This window comes from Ruditapes philippinarum, unplaced genomic scaffold (genome assembly GCF_026571515.1).
Source record: "Ruditapes philippinarum isolate M1 unplaced genomic scaffold, ASM2657151v2 ctg4123_1_1_1_1, whole genome shotgun sequence".
In the NCBI taxonomy this organism is placed as follows: domain Eukaryota; kingdom Metazoa; phylum Mollusca; class Bivalvia; order Venerida; family Veneridae; genus Ruditapes; species Ruditapes philippinarum.
This window is the reverse complement of record NW_026861050.1, coordinates 196,254-211,416: the sequence shown is the minus strand read 5'-3', so window position 1 is coordinate 211,416 and position 15,163 is coordinate 196,254. Positions and strand designations below refer to the sequence as shown.

The 15,163-nt window shown below is 32.2% G+C and overlaps 1 protein-coding gene across 1 annotated transcript in view; it reads left to right on the top strand.

Annotated features, from left to right (window-relative positions):
* The first annotated feature begins 2,978 nt into the window (after window positions 1-2,978).
* LOC132714375 (POU domain, class 2, transcription factor 3L-like) overlaps window positions 2,979-15,163 on the top strand; it is an 85,420-nt gene continuing 73,235 nt past the window's right edge. Inside the window, 1 exon segment of the mRNA XM_060697236.1 lies at window positions 2,979-3,128. The gene's annotated coding sequence lies outside the window, so the exon portion shown is untranslated.

The window sequence follows — 15,163 nt, the reverse complement described above, 5'->3', positions numbered from 1 at the left end:
TAAAATGTTCGGTACATTAAACATTCTCTTTTATGTAACTGCGTAAATAGTCTATCTGAGAAATTAAATATTATGTCCCAAATTCTATTTATAGCTATGCCGTACTTTCTCGATGTATAATATATGTGAAGAAGTTTCTTTGGTAAAATTTTGCATTGTGCATGGGGATGGCCATATCAATTAAATATTGCCTTTCCTTGCTTGCTATTGTATGTTCATCGGTTGCCAAAGACACATGCTGTTTTGTGTTTTGAATGATTCAGCCAAAGGAAATCAAAATACAAGGATTGATCGTTATGATATGTGCACCTTACCACAGCACAATAACGCTTTGCACGATTTCGTGGATTGTGATACCCCAGAATAGCTAAATTCAATACCTTTCCAACGGTATGAACACAAGCCTTCAGCTAAACACAGTTTTAAACTAATCGCAATTTTACAAGACTTTGACCACTGTTGAAATAATGGTTGTGAAACGGGTTACAATTAATATTAAAGAAATTAATTAGAGCTTAGACAAACATTTGCACAAAACTCGGTTATTCGGCAAAGCAGATTCTTTACTGAAATTGGAGAAGTTTATAGATCTGATGAGGTATTATGAGACATTTCGTAGATAAAGAAAGAAATTTCTAACTGGCACAGGTCAAACAAAGATGTAGCAAAATATGCCCGCCCTGTGACTGTAACCGGCAAGACAAATGTCTAAACGATCAGGGAAATAATTGGAAGTCACGGAAGGTACACTATTACTGATATTGCCAAATGTGTAGGCATATTGCTACCGTGGGTGCATTTCATTTTGAAGTCAGATTTCTGACAGATGGAATACAATATATTGACTGATGACCAAAAACGAATACAAACCGCTTAGCAATTGCTAAAAATGTTTCCAAACTTGTATAAATTGTCTTTATAACTTTTTATCTTTTTTTGAAAGATTCTACTGAAGTATATGTCATGTTATACGAGTCCTCGTGGAAGCGTCGATCGTAGGATTTAAAATCAATAGATGGTATGAAAATTTATTCAAAAAGGGTATTTTATATTAATTTGACCAGTAGACATGAAAAACCATGCCTTAACTATTTTGCCATGACTTTTGCGTACTCGATACATGTATAACACGTAGGGATAAAAATCGTTGTTGATTACTGTATAAATACGATCAAGAAAGAATTAATAAAGTAGCGTCGCACTTACCATACTATCAAGTCCGAATAAAAAGTGATGGGAACGTACTGCTCTGCAGTTCGTTTTTCTTTTGTAAATATTATGAATATTTTCTTAATTTACACTTAATACGCAATACCCCACGGTTCAAGAAACAAATACATGGGGCTAAGTGTCCGAGTATATAGTAGTTTCCAAGGATACATGTACTTACAAGTTACATCTCGGTAAAGTGGTTTTTAACCATTTAAAGTGACGCCAATAAAACTGGGAAGACCCCTGTCAATCGAGCAGAACTCGTGTCTCCAACGGAATGCTAGTTGTCTTTTGCATTTGATGCTCGATTGATAGCCCTTCCAGGACTGCATATCTTATGCAATGTGTATCAAACTTTAATACGTTTGCCTTTTCCGTCACATTACAGTCATGCGGGGGTAACAAGCCCGATACGTTTAGCCCGATACACATGTATTTCTGTGAGCTTGTTACGATGTGAAATGCAAGTTAAATTTAAGAATCAAATTTCAACATTCGAACATTATTCTGTTTTTGAAAACTCTGTTTCATATTATTTCATATTTTTGATTTTATAATATAAAGCTGTACGTTATTCTAAAATCCAATTTACATTTTTGATATATAAAAGGATAATCTTTGAATTACCCTGTATTCTATCAAATTCATTAAAATGAGGTTTTCAATAGAAACCAATTCATACGCTATTCACACTTTATTTTATAAACAAGTGGAATATTTAACTGGTTATAAGTTTTAATTAAATCTTAGTCGTGTATATATATACATGATAATGAATATCATATATCCCCTCCGTGCAGTCCTATAGTTTAATGCTTAATATTATGTCAGTAATATATCTAAATGGTATATACATGTATATTCATTATATAGAGTCTATGAATGGAAGTGGGATGATATGATGATACTGTTTGCATACACCACATGTCATGTTTTTTTTAAATTTGCATTTACTCTGTAATCACATATATATGTCTATTGATTTGAGATAATAAAGTAATGTTCTGTTCTGTTCTATTCTATTCTGCATATCAGTGGACCATTTTGCAGTTATATAACATTATTGTTGAAATTATAATCTAAGTTTCCCTTGCAGTTATTTTAAGTGATCAGAATTATGCCTAAGTGAAATTATTGTATTTTACATTGTATTCTGCACTGTATGTACTCTATTCATAGGTGGCGAGATAGCTCAGTTGGTAATTAGACCACTGATTAACACTCTTGAGGTCCCGGGTTCGATCCTGGGTTACACCCTTTGGATTTTTAAGAGATTTTTCAGTGTTTCCCACATGGTCTACCTAGAGGTGTACTGGTAAGAAATCCAGGTAATTCTCGCATGTATCAGTGCTATACACAGGGCATGTAAAATAACCAAAGGGGTATCAATAAGAACTAGGGACTGATTCCCGGATTCCCTTGTACATGTATCTCATAGCTGTCTCTTTAATGTATACAATGTATACCTGCTTACTGTAGACTAATCGTAAACGATTTTAAAAGCAGTATATGATGTAGATATTCTGTACTCTAATCTGTACTGTATTGTACTGTACAGCACTGCACTGTACTGTCTGCTCTGCTCGTACTTCTCTACTGTACTCTTCTCTGCTCTTCTTTATTCTGTACTCGATTATAATCTACTCGAAATCTAAATCGATTACCCTCTACACGAGCCTTACTAGTTCTATGCTACATGATTCTTCTCGAGATCTCGTACTCTACTCGTGTTCTACTCTTCTGTCTTACTTTAAACCGCATAATTTTATCACAAAACGTTTTTATCCTTGAATGAATAAGAGTTCGGAACTTTCCGGAAGTAGCGGACGGAAAGCAATAACTTCGAATTGCTGCTAGGAAACTACAACTTCTCCGTGTTTTTAGCGTTGATTTTTGGTGGCAATAGTATTTTAGATGTAAGTAAATATTGTCTCTTATAAATTCTTCAATAAATTATTATATAGATCTTCATTAATGACAATGAAATGTTGTTTACGGAAAATAATATCGTCTAAATTATTATTCAAAATGGCGGATATTTGACCGCATTCCCGAATGAAATTCTTTGTGAATAATGAAAATCGTGCATATTCATAATTACAGTGGAGATGCTCCACTGACTTTGATAATTTGTATGATTATTGTTAAGGTGACAGAAAATGGAAATTAGCATGTTATGACGTCATTTCGATTTATTTGACGGATCAAATGACTAAATCTAAGTTTGATATTTAACATATTGTATGCAGAACAATCATATGACTAATGGCAACGCTTGTTCATGATAATGTTGACAACTTTGAAATGGAATTGCATATGTCCGAGAGACCCGTATACTAAGGACAAGAAGATCAACCCATGAAACACACTTCCATTATACAGAACAGTTCCTTTATCAACTTTAATGATGTAGAAAATTAATGCTAAATAGCTAGGTAGATCTATTTAGGCTTTTGGGTGTTATTGTCATCCAGGGTAGATCTAGGCTACTATACTTGTAAATCATCATTAGATGTAACTTGAAGTTTACTCGATTATTCCCTGTCACTCTAGGAAACTGTAATATGATACCTGAATTGGTACCCGTTAATTTTTAAAGACCCCGGGCCCTGATTTTTCAACAAGCAACAATTTCATGCATTAAAAATCTTAAGTAGATCTGAACATTAGTCAGATAGGAAGAAGAGGAATCATTTACTAACTACATTTTTACTCAGCCCAAACACTATCTCTTTTAGGTACATGTACTGATGTAGTCATATTCTAGAGCTGCTTTACATAAATTGTTTTACATCAATTTTCGGGGCCTATTATTCTCGAGTATTTGAACTAGCATACTAAAACTTAAAGATACCTATGGGGGCCTACAAGTAGTACCCGGGATGACAATAACACCAACAGGGATATTAAGAGTTGAATATATTATTAGTGAATTTGTTCAAGGGTACCCAGGTTACAGTAAAAGTATGTGACTTTATAAATAAACATGCCAGCTCTTTCTGTCAATGGTAAAAATGGTGGGGACAAGACAAATCACAGGCTTTCTAATGTCCTCCTCAGTCACAAAGAGGTCATGCACTTCATTCGTGATGGAAGATGTAGAGAAAAAGCACCCCTTCAGGCTTTAAATGAAAGCACAGCAAGGTCAACAATAAGAAAACATTGATGCCAGTATTGCTGTTGCCATAATCTTCCTTTTTAGAGGTATGTCTTCTATGACAGAGTGCCTTGTTCACAGCTCCACTAAAACCTACTGGTGCCAATATAGCAGAAATACCAGATGACAGATCCTTCAATCAGAACATTTAATGACCCTGATATTGCTTCGCCAATAGCTGGGACTGATCAGTCATTTCCTTCCCTACCTACTTTAGAGCTGAAACAAATTTATTAGAATGAAATCAGTTAGTAAACTTATATAAAGTAAATTTGTAACAGTGTCAAAGGTACTTGTTCTTCTCTAATAATTTATAGATTTTATTGACTAAAATGGACATGTACTTAAATAATAAAAATAGACCTGGTAGCCACAGACGCTTGGGATTATGTGCGTGGCTCCCCTTCTTGATCCGCACTTGTATACACCATGCCTATTTTTATCGTGCAAACCGTACGTCAAAATATTTTTGCATATTATTACGACCCGGTCACATGTCTTGAACATAAAACATGTTTTCCGCTATTTTAACCACGTTTAAAAAAGTCCCTAGAATATCATAATTTCATGAAGATAACAACGTACGCTTTCCTTTGATGTGAGATGACTGGAATGAGTTTCGGCACTGTTTTGTGCTTTCATTTTCATGCCGAGAACCAAAACCCCGCAGCGGTTACTTCCCCTAATCAGTACAGAAACCAAATCAATAAGACTGACGGAAAGGGCCGAGTAGTTGCGATTGAATTTCTTTTTCCCAGCGATTTTCCCGCTGTAATTTACGGGAAACATTCCAGTGGTCATGAATTCGTGAAGAAGCATGTGACTCAGTTATGAAAATATAATTAAATGTGCAAAGCTTGGAAGAAAGGTACGATCTGATAATAACATGCAGTTATTTATTAAAGGAATATATGCATCGACTGATTTACACCAGAAATAAATGGCATGCGATAACATGAATACCTGAAATATATGTAGGTCAGTTGTGTTTACATTTCGAAGCTTGGTATCTTCAGGAAATTGAAGCGTTGGAAAAAAATTGACTTTTTTAAAACGTTATGAAATTCTATTGAAAATTGTTTATGTGTTAGACACTTAACCGTCTCATACTAATATAAGCACAAATTTAAAACTTATTCTTGTAATAAACAATACTTTTAGTTTTTAATATTCAGGGGCGGAGAAGGGCGGGGTCCATACTCCAAATGTCTGTGCTGGTAGCCAGGTGCTATAATGTCTGTGTGGTAGTAGACTATTATATATCAGCTAGGTTCAAAATTTAGGGAGAAGTCACTTCTCTAGGGAGAAGTGGGGAGACTTTAGGGAGAAGTGAGGAGATTCATTTATCGATGTTTGTTGTATGTTATCGCAATTATGTTGACTCACTGTACATATCTTATTAAATGAATTGGATTAGTGTTACAACAGAATATTCAATTTTAATTTAAAAGTAGTTTGAAACAAGTAATAAGAATGAGTATCATGTAATGCAACCATTGCATTAAATGAAGATAAAAAAGCCATAGTTGATTCCTATCATGGATCATATCATGGGTGGATTAACAGTTATTCCCTTCTGATTTACTATTAAAAAGCTTGTGCCGGACATTATATTCATATTCACTTATGTTGTAAAGAAAATGAAAGTAGATAACGAAAGAAACAATCTTTAATTTAACTTCATTTGTAATAAATACAGTGTAATACGCCGTCAATTTTATCAAATTTAACTCGACGACAATAAAGGTTACCATAACTTTCATTTAAAATTACCGTTACAGTTATATGTCGAGCGGTCCTCTTAATTCTGACAATCATTTGATAGTGTAAATTTACTTGACGTTTGATCCGTCCATCATAAATAATTGTTACGGGTAGTTGTATGTTAGCGATTTAATGATTGGTTTAATAATGTCGCCTCGATTAAAACGTGAATTACGATTGGTTTCTCGCACGTATCGGTAATCTCGCCGTGGGCGGAGTCTAATTGTTCCTCGAGTGTCTGTTAATTAGACTTTTATGACATGTTGGTACACAAACGGATTAATGACATTTCGCGTTGATTGAGATTCATGACAGTCCCTTTTTCCGGCGGCGAGGGTAAACAAAGCAAACACACACAACATGTTATTCACAGTTATTGTTATTGTTGTAATTTTCAATAATGGATCAATAAAATTGGGCGACTTCATCTTCGCTTTCATGTAGGATGTCGGCGAAGTCAGACGGAATTCGGCGACTATTTCGCCCGAATTGCCCACTAGCTCGAGCCCTGTATATATATATGTAATGTTTAAAAAAGTTCGCTCTATTCTATATATATTACACTGCTGCATACTACTTATACCATGAGTCATATTTATAAGACGCTCTCCACTCTTGGAACATGTGTTGCAGTTAGGACAATGTTTCCTCATATGACACCAGTACTCGGTACTGGTTAGCAACAGGAAGGTATCTATGAAAATCACACAACATTTGCTTGATTGATCTTAGACTTTCTTCCTTGGTATGAACCAGAAAGGTAACTAGATATTAACTTTATTATTAATGTTGTGATTCACAGTATGGACAAAGTATAAATATTCAATATTTTTATTGAATTGTGGCTGAGGGGTTAAGGGTTCAGGCATCAGAATTGCAGCCACTATTAATCCATGAGTGATAATTTGAGGTGACTAAATGGATTCCAATTACTGGAGTCTATGCATCTCTAAGCTCCAGCAGATGAGGTGGTTTTGACCCCTGGCATTGCTTTAAGTTTGTGACATCATAGGTGAGCTAAAATCACCTTTCATGTTTCAGTGCCATATGACCTAAATTGTGTTGGTGCGCAGTAAAACCAAACAAAACAAACAGAATATCTTCAATTTGTTGTATCACATTGAATTTGTCCTGCATCATTATATTTTAATTTGAAGCTTTCTTGAGATACCAGGAAGTACACTCGTTATAAATACACTGTGTGTTTTGATGATTTTAGCAAAACATGGGAAGAAAACACTCTAGAATTTAAGTTGATTCAAACTGTTGCTTCAGAACTAGCCTAAAATGATACCCAATTAAATTGAAGGATCTTAATAGTTTATTTTACTCTTATTTTTAACTACCAAATTTAAGCAGCACTTACTGTCTACATAAATAACCAAAATGATGTCAAATATGCAAAAATAGCTTGTTACACATAGAAGAAATCATTTTACACATTCCGTATATTGTCTACACTGGTATAAGGTAAATAGCCTGGGTTACTGAGGATGAGTAGGAATACGAGGGGTTATCCAAAAATTCGAGGACTTTCTTTGTTGCGTAAAATATATTTGAGATATTAATTTGAAATTCTTACACTGCTTAGAAGAATTAATAACAAATAAACACAGAAAAATCATGTGAGTAGCTTCTTACATTACAACAATATTTAATTTTACATAAACACATGTCAGCGACAGCGGCACACTCCAAAAAATTATGACGTCAACGTCATAATATTAACGTACAACATGTGCTTCAACGTTACGCATTCAATGACAGTTACCGCTTCTCACTAAATTTCTTATGCCACTTTAACACTTATGATCATGAAATTTTCTTTTCTCTGTTCGTCTGCTGATTTTTATCAAATGTTTTTGTAGGTGCGTTTCCTAAATAAAATACCACAATTTATGATCGTTTTATGATCTCGCGATTTTCTAATTACCGTGTGTCCGTCATTTTTCCGTTGTAAATAATAAAGGCGTCTGGTGTTTCTAGCGATATCAACAAAAATATATGGAAATAACGTCCACTATTTTAAAGAATTACTTAAATGACATCATAGAAGAAACATGCGATGTTCAGTGGGTTTTCTATGTTAAATTTTTTGTTTTTTAGCAAGAAATATACGATGACTTACTGCGCTTTTCTACTGTTTTTCACAATCCATATTCTGTTCATTTATGTGTGTATCCTATTTGTTCAAAACTTGAAAATCTTCTAAAAACATTGAGCTAAATTCAATAAATTGTGAACTTTTTGACAATATGGTTTTGCATCACGGAAGATTACATGTTGTTATAATTAATGCAAGCCTTTTAAGCATTTTAAATTCACCATACAGTGTTAATATTGATAAGATAGGTTCAGTGCTATGTTTAAAAAAAAACTGATATTAATAAAAAATTGAGAATATAGATATAATATACATTTTTAGCTCGACTTTTCTATGAAAAGGGGAGCTATCCTACTCGCCCCGGCGTCGGTGTCGGCGTTAGCGTCGGCGTTGGCGTCACACCTTGGTTAAGTTTTTCGTACCACCCCACTTTATTTCAGAAGTATTACAAGTATGGCTTTGAAACTTACCATACTTGTTCACCATCATAACCTCCATCTACAGACAAGAGTACATAACTCTGTCAAGGTTTTTTGACAGAATTATGGCCCTTTTTTGACTTAGAAAGTGTATTGAGCTTGGTTAAGTTTTTTGTACCACCTCACTTTATTTCAAAACCATTGGAGGTATTGCTTTGAAACTGACCATACTTGTTTACCATCACGACCTTCATCAACAGACAAGAGGACATAACTCTGTCAAGGTTTTTTGACAGAATTATGCCCCTTTTTGACTTAGAAAATACATTGAATATGGGTAAAATCCACTTATTGCCTTAACCCTTTGAGATATTGCTTTGAAACTTTTAATGCTATTTCACATCATTACCCCATCTGTACGCAAGAGAAGGTAACTCTGTCAAGGATTTGTTTTAAAAATTAAGGCCTTTTATCGACTTAGAATCTTGGTTAAGTTTTTAGTACCAGTCCACTTTTTGACTGAACTGTTTGAGATATTAATTTGAAAGTTGGAATACTTGTTTACAATCATGATTCCCAAACATGTCCAGGAGAAGGTAATTCTGTCAAAGATTTTATTTGAATTATGGCCCTTAACTGTCAATGTTTTGTATTATAGGCAAGCACTAAAAAACTTAAAAAATCTAAAAAAATTCATTCCTATCCACTTGTTCACTTTACCATAAATTATGTCATATAAACATTGCTGTAATATTCAAGGGTATCAAACAACTAGTTATTTTTCTCTTTTTGTACTTGAAATTAAAATCAGTAGTATAATACTATTAAATTTATTTAAGGCTCAACTCAGTTTTTTTTCTTTCTTACCAGCCCTCTTTTGACTTAAACATTTCAAACTTTGCTGCAGTGTTCAAGGGTATCACACAATTCAGTAAAATAATTCTTCACTAAATATCTTAATGCTCATGGCCATTGTTCACTTTAAAAATACAGAGATTCTTGTATTGCCTTTTACTGCAAAAATTTTTTTTATTGGCAAGCAATAAAAAAGTCGAGCGCGCTGTCTTACGGACAGCTCTTGTTTATATACAATTAATTATTTGTTGTTTTTTTTTGGAAACATATTTATTATATATTTCTTGAACTCGAAAATATGCATTTAAAGATTCAGCCATGAAGTTAAAAGATATAGACACGATAAAGGGTTAATCTGCACTATCAAAAGTAGTATGATTCGAGCAAAGTATGAAATTGAAAAATTATTATCACTTATCAATACCCATTTTGCAATTTGATACAAGTCTTGCTTTTTTAGTTTACTCTTGAGAAGTCGACTGTAACTGTTAAAAAGTTACATTTTTGAGATGCTTAGGATTATATTTATATGAGAGGTATGTTTTATGTCAGCTTTTATTCATTTCATGGGGTTTTTGCAATTCAAATTAAGTCATGCTATGAATAAATTAGTTTATTATTGCGTGACAAGTGCTAGGTGATGATATTAGGGAATAAATGTGGCATCATGAATATTTATTGTAAAATTTGAGAATAACAATTGGGAAATAAATCATTCATTGGTCTGGTTACTGAGTCAACCTTTGATAAATAACATCCGTCCCGTGTTAAAAAACTGATCTAATATAGTATGTGCTAGTTCGATATAAATGCCTTGTGCTCAGCTTAGTCTAGATGAAAAACTGAAAAAATATGACAAAATAATTTCATGAATGACGCAAAGCCCGTTTTCTATGACACAGTTATATTCTACCTTAATTGGATGTCTTTTCATTAAGTTATTTCTATTATTGGCGCCATCCAGTTTAAATTGGCAATTATTGTTTTGAGTATCCGAAATTTATTTATTTCCGGTAACTACATGTACCGGTATGTATAAATTGCTAACTGTTTCTGTGTTGTTATCGGCACATTTTCTGTCTGACTTTTAACCATTCTACAGTATCCGGTATTTAGACATGTACTGTCTAGGTAAACAGGCAATTTGTGCACGCAGATGCTTTTCTCACAATGGCAAACACAACACAAAATTATGGACTTTAGTGGCGAAAATATCAAAGTTTCTGCAATATTAACACTCGTCTGACAGGTTTAATGTTTTAATGTAAATAATTCTTGTTTCTACCTTAAAGTTCCTTATATATAAATGTAAACACAAAAAGTGAGAAATTGTAGTTGACATGTGAAATCAAACAGTTTTGACATTTACTTTTGTAGTTTTTACTTATTTTAATTTGAACCTTCATAACTTCAAATGACCCCCATATTTTTTATACACAGGGTTACAAATAATCCCCAAAAAATCTAGTCTGGCAGAAACACTGAAGTATTGCTTCCATATATGGTCAAGAATAAAACTATTTTTTATCATACTTTGGCTATTCAGTAATCTAGGACAGCTGCACAATCATGTACAATTTTTCTGCTATAAATTTTTGATGAATTTTTAATAGGGGATATTTTGTAATTAATAATATATTAGATTTTTTTATAATGAAGATGTGCTATATCATTTAGTTTTTTTTTAAATTTCGATAGGGGTTTCTTTTTGAAAAGAATAAATGGGAAAATTTCAGTATTAGCTAAGTTCTTCTATAGTATGTTACCTTATTATATGTCTTAACAGACTACTTAATATTTTCTTAAAGGCCCATTAAGTATGATCATTAAAGGCCCATTAAGTATGGTCATTTTCATTTTTCAAAAGCTTGTTATTTTTGGTGTCTTGTTACATTTGCAGTTTCCAAAACGTTACTCATTGACCATCATGACCATATAGCTTAGACATTTGAGTTATGGCAATTAGTACAGTTAAAGTGAATAAATTAACCACAAAAAAGTTTACTTTCAACTCTATTTCCTTCAGGTGATAAGCTTTTCATGGCTTCTTAAATCCAGTCTATTACAATATTACAGGACACATGTTTGCCATTTCTATAGAAAGGAAAAAAAGGTTTCATTTCTGAGGCATAAATCAGATAGTAATTTATACAGTCATTTTCTTAGAATAAACAGACTTAACAACATTACTTACCTTTGCAATTATCTTTTTACATAATGATTGAAATAAAAATGTTATATACATGAGTTTATAAAACCTACAGATTTTTAACTATGCGTGATATAATGAATATATTCTGTTGCTTTTCTTAAGATATTTTCACAAGCATTCTCAAGTGCATGCATTCTTAATAGTTTGCAAGTTACTGAATTTTTAACCAAAAAAAATTAAAAAGATCAAGTTGTATTTTTAAGAGCTATTGTAAATTATTTATCAGGCGTTTTCTTTCCAATGTAATGTTTAATGCGGGCATATCATTTGCATTTTTATCGCAAAAATCAATTTGCTGAAGACCCGTATTAATATGAATGAGGTATTTATTCAAGGAACGCATTCATTTCACGCTCTCTTGCTGGCAAGGTTATAAATATTTATAAGATTCAAATTATGTGTTATTCATGAAGCAGAGGCCATGGAAGAGGTGATGTTTTAATATTACAAAGTAAAAGGTGTTTTGTTATTAAATTGAAATGTTGTCTAAGAAAATGGGTTGTGTTAAATAGAAATATCAGAATAGCAGAGATGTTGTGTTAAAATAGAAATATTAGAATGGAAGAGATGTTGTGTTAAATAGAAATATTGGCAAGGAAGAGGTATTGTGTTAAATAGAAATCTTTGAATGTTGAATAGAAATACTGGCAAGGAAGAGTAACTGTTGTTGTGTTAAAAAGGAATCTAAGAAAGGGCAAGGTGTTATGTTAAAAAGGAAGAGATAAAATGTATTAAATAGATATCTAATTAAGAAAAGGTTGTAATGTTGATCTAATAGATATCTTGGAATGAAACAAATGTGTTCTGTAAAATAGAAAACTTTGAAAGGAAAAGATATTTTGTTAAAGAAGTCTTCAAAAAACGATGTTTTGTAAAATTACAATGTATTTGCTTCAGAATTTATATGAATTACAGGTATTACTGTTTCATGTACGTTTTCCTAATAAAAATTGAAAGTTGGGGAAAATGGAGTGAGGGTAATGATAAAAAGTTTTGCACACATGGTATTGGTATAATATTCGAGAAAAAATATTTCCAGTCCTGTTGTGTCATAAAAAATATGACTGGGAGAGTTCCTTTAAGTAATTTAAACAATAAATTCATTTTGGACTTGAATTGAATTTTTGTTGATTACAGAACTGGTGCAGTTAAACTTGAATTTATGATTTTATTTTCAGTCAGGGCCACATTGCAATGTAAGATTACAATAGGTTATTTTGGAAACTTCTCAGTCTTTGTTGTGCAAATTAGTTAATTTGACCATGTTTTTTATGTATCTTTTTGCATACACTAAAGACTCTTGTTGGTAATATAATGGAAATTAGAGACTGAGGCATAAACCAATTATGCAAATGATATTCAGAAGTCGGTATTCTTCTAATGTAACACATACAGTTGATGAATTTCAAATTAGACATTTAAATGGGGGAGAAAAATGGTGTTTTGACCAAATGAGAATGTTAAGAAATGTTATCTATTGACACGTTCTTTGGAAAGAAAACATATTGTCTAAATTAAACTTATTTGGATATTTTAAGAAATCGACGTCAAGGTAAAAAAGTGCTCAAAAAATATTTTTCAATTTTTTTTATATATAAAAAAATATTAGTTGTTTTGTTGAGAAACATTAATTACATAATTATGTTAATTTGTTATAAATAGTTAAATAAATCTGTGGTCCTTTAAAAACCTTTGTTTCAATAAAATCATTTATATGGTATGTTGTGCTAATTAATCTAGTTATTTAAGAATTTTCTTTTGTGCAAAGAAAGTAATATGAGCAAAAAGGATTTTTGATGTGTTAATGTGTCACAGGATGAGAAAAAAATGTTCAGCCTGGTTGGGGGAGTGAACCCTGGTCTTAGTTCAACAGACTTTACAACTTGCCCGTATATGCACATTTCTACCCTTAAAGTGAACATTTATACAGTGAACTTATTCCCCTGCTGTATTGAAATTGGTCCTAAAGAAAACAATTTTGTATTAATGCGACCCTATAAAAATTCTTTTGAGGGTCACGGGCCTCCGCAGCAGGGCCCCAGATTCGAATCCAGGCCCCTTTGGGAATATCCATTCTAAAGGGCCCCTATATAGATGGGGCCCCCCAAACTATTTGCATTTTTTGTACCCCTTCAAGTAAAACATTTTCTATCCCCAAGATTTAAATTTCTCAAAATTATATTTATATTTTTCCTATATTTTCTATTGTTAAACACAATGTAAAAAGAGGATACAGTTTAAATTAAAAATCATAAAAAATTTGCAAATTGAGTCAAAATACCCATTATTTTTCCAGCTTTGAATAGAATTTTGATCCATTGTAAATTTTTGCATAAAAATTGCGCACACATGTATATACATTAACAAAGTGGAAATATTGATATCTTCTTAATTTGTGTAAGGGATATCATTTTCCCTGTTTTGAATTATTAATGTACATGAAATTATCAAAATGTTGGTGAAATTACAATGTTTGGTGTATAATAGTCTGGTTATGTAATAATGTTTCCTTCCCAGCTCGTTGAATACACTCGCGTAAGAAAGTGAGCGATAGTGAAACATTCAACCGATGCGCGGGTAGACTGCATCGAGGAGCAGGCTGGGTAGACTAAACTAATTGAACATATTAAATGTATACTGGCATTTCCAGTAGTCCTTTATTATGAGTATGCAAAAAAGTAACCATACCACAAATTTCCTGACTTATAAATTGTAAAAAATAAGTAGTCAACTGCAAATTCTTAAAATTCCCTTTAATATACCAATGTTTCGACTGAACAGCCTTCTTGGTTTTTTACCTAATTATATAATACAGGCTGCTATTAAAAAATAGTGAAATAAAAGAAATTACTGAGTTAAGCAACTAATTTTGAGAAAAAGTATAAATGAATTGTCATTGATGAAAAAGTCATTTAATATGAGGAATTTGACTAAATCTGTACAAAAATCACTTGTATGTAAGGAAATACAATAAAAGCAGAAAGTAATAATTCTATAAATTTGTGAAATACAAATACAAGTTTTGTCTTAAAATTATGAAAAATTGAATGAAATTCTGACATAATATTATGTAAGTATTAAAAATAGAACAATGTTCAGCCGAAATCACATTTAAAACTGAAAAAAAACGGGTGATCTGAAGCACCGAAAACAACAATGTAATATGAAAATTTAAATCTAAAAATTTAATGGTAAAATAGAACATTGAAGATGCAAACATGAGAAATGTAAAATATAAAGTTATTCAATGTCTAAAATAAGAAAGTGCCTTATATATAAAGACAATTTGGTCTTTTTTTTATTTTAAACAACTTATATTTATATAACTGTTCTTGAAATATCTCTAGGCATTTTTTTCAAACTTTTCATGGAACTAAAAATGATTAACCAGATTAGCCTTTGCAACCAGTATAGTAAAGCCTGAGCCTGAATGTCTCTAA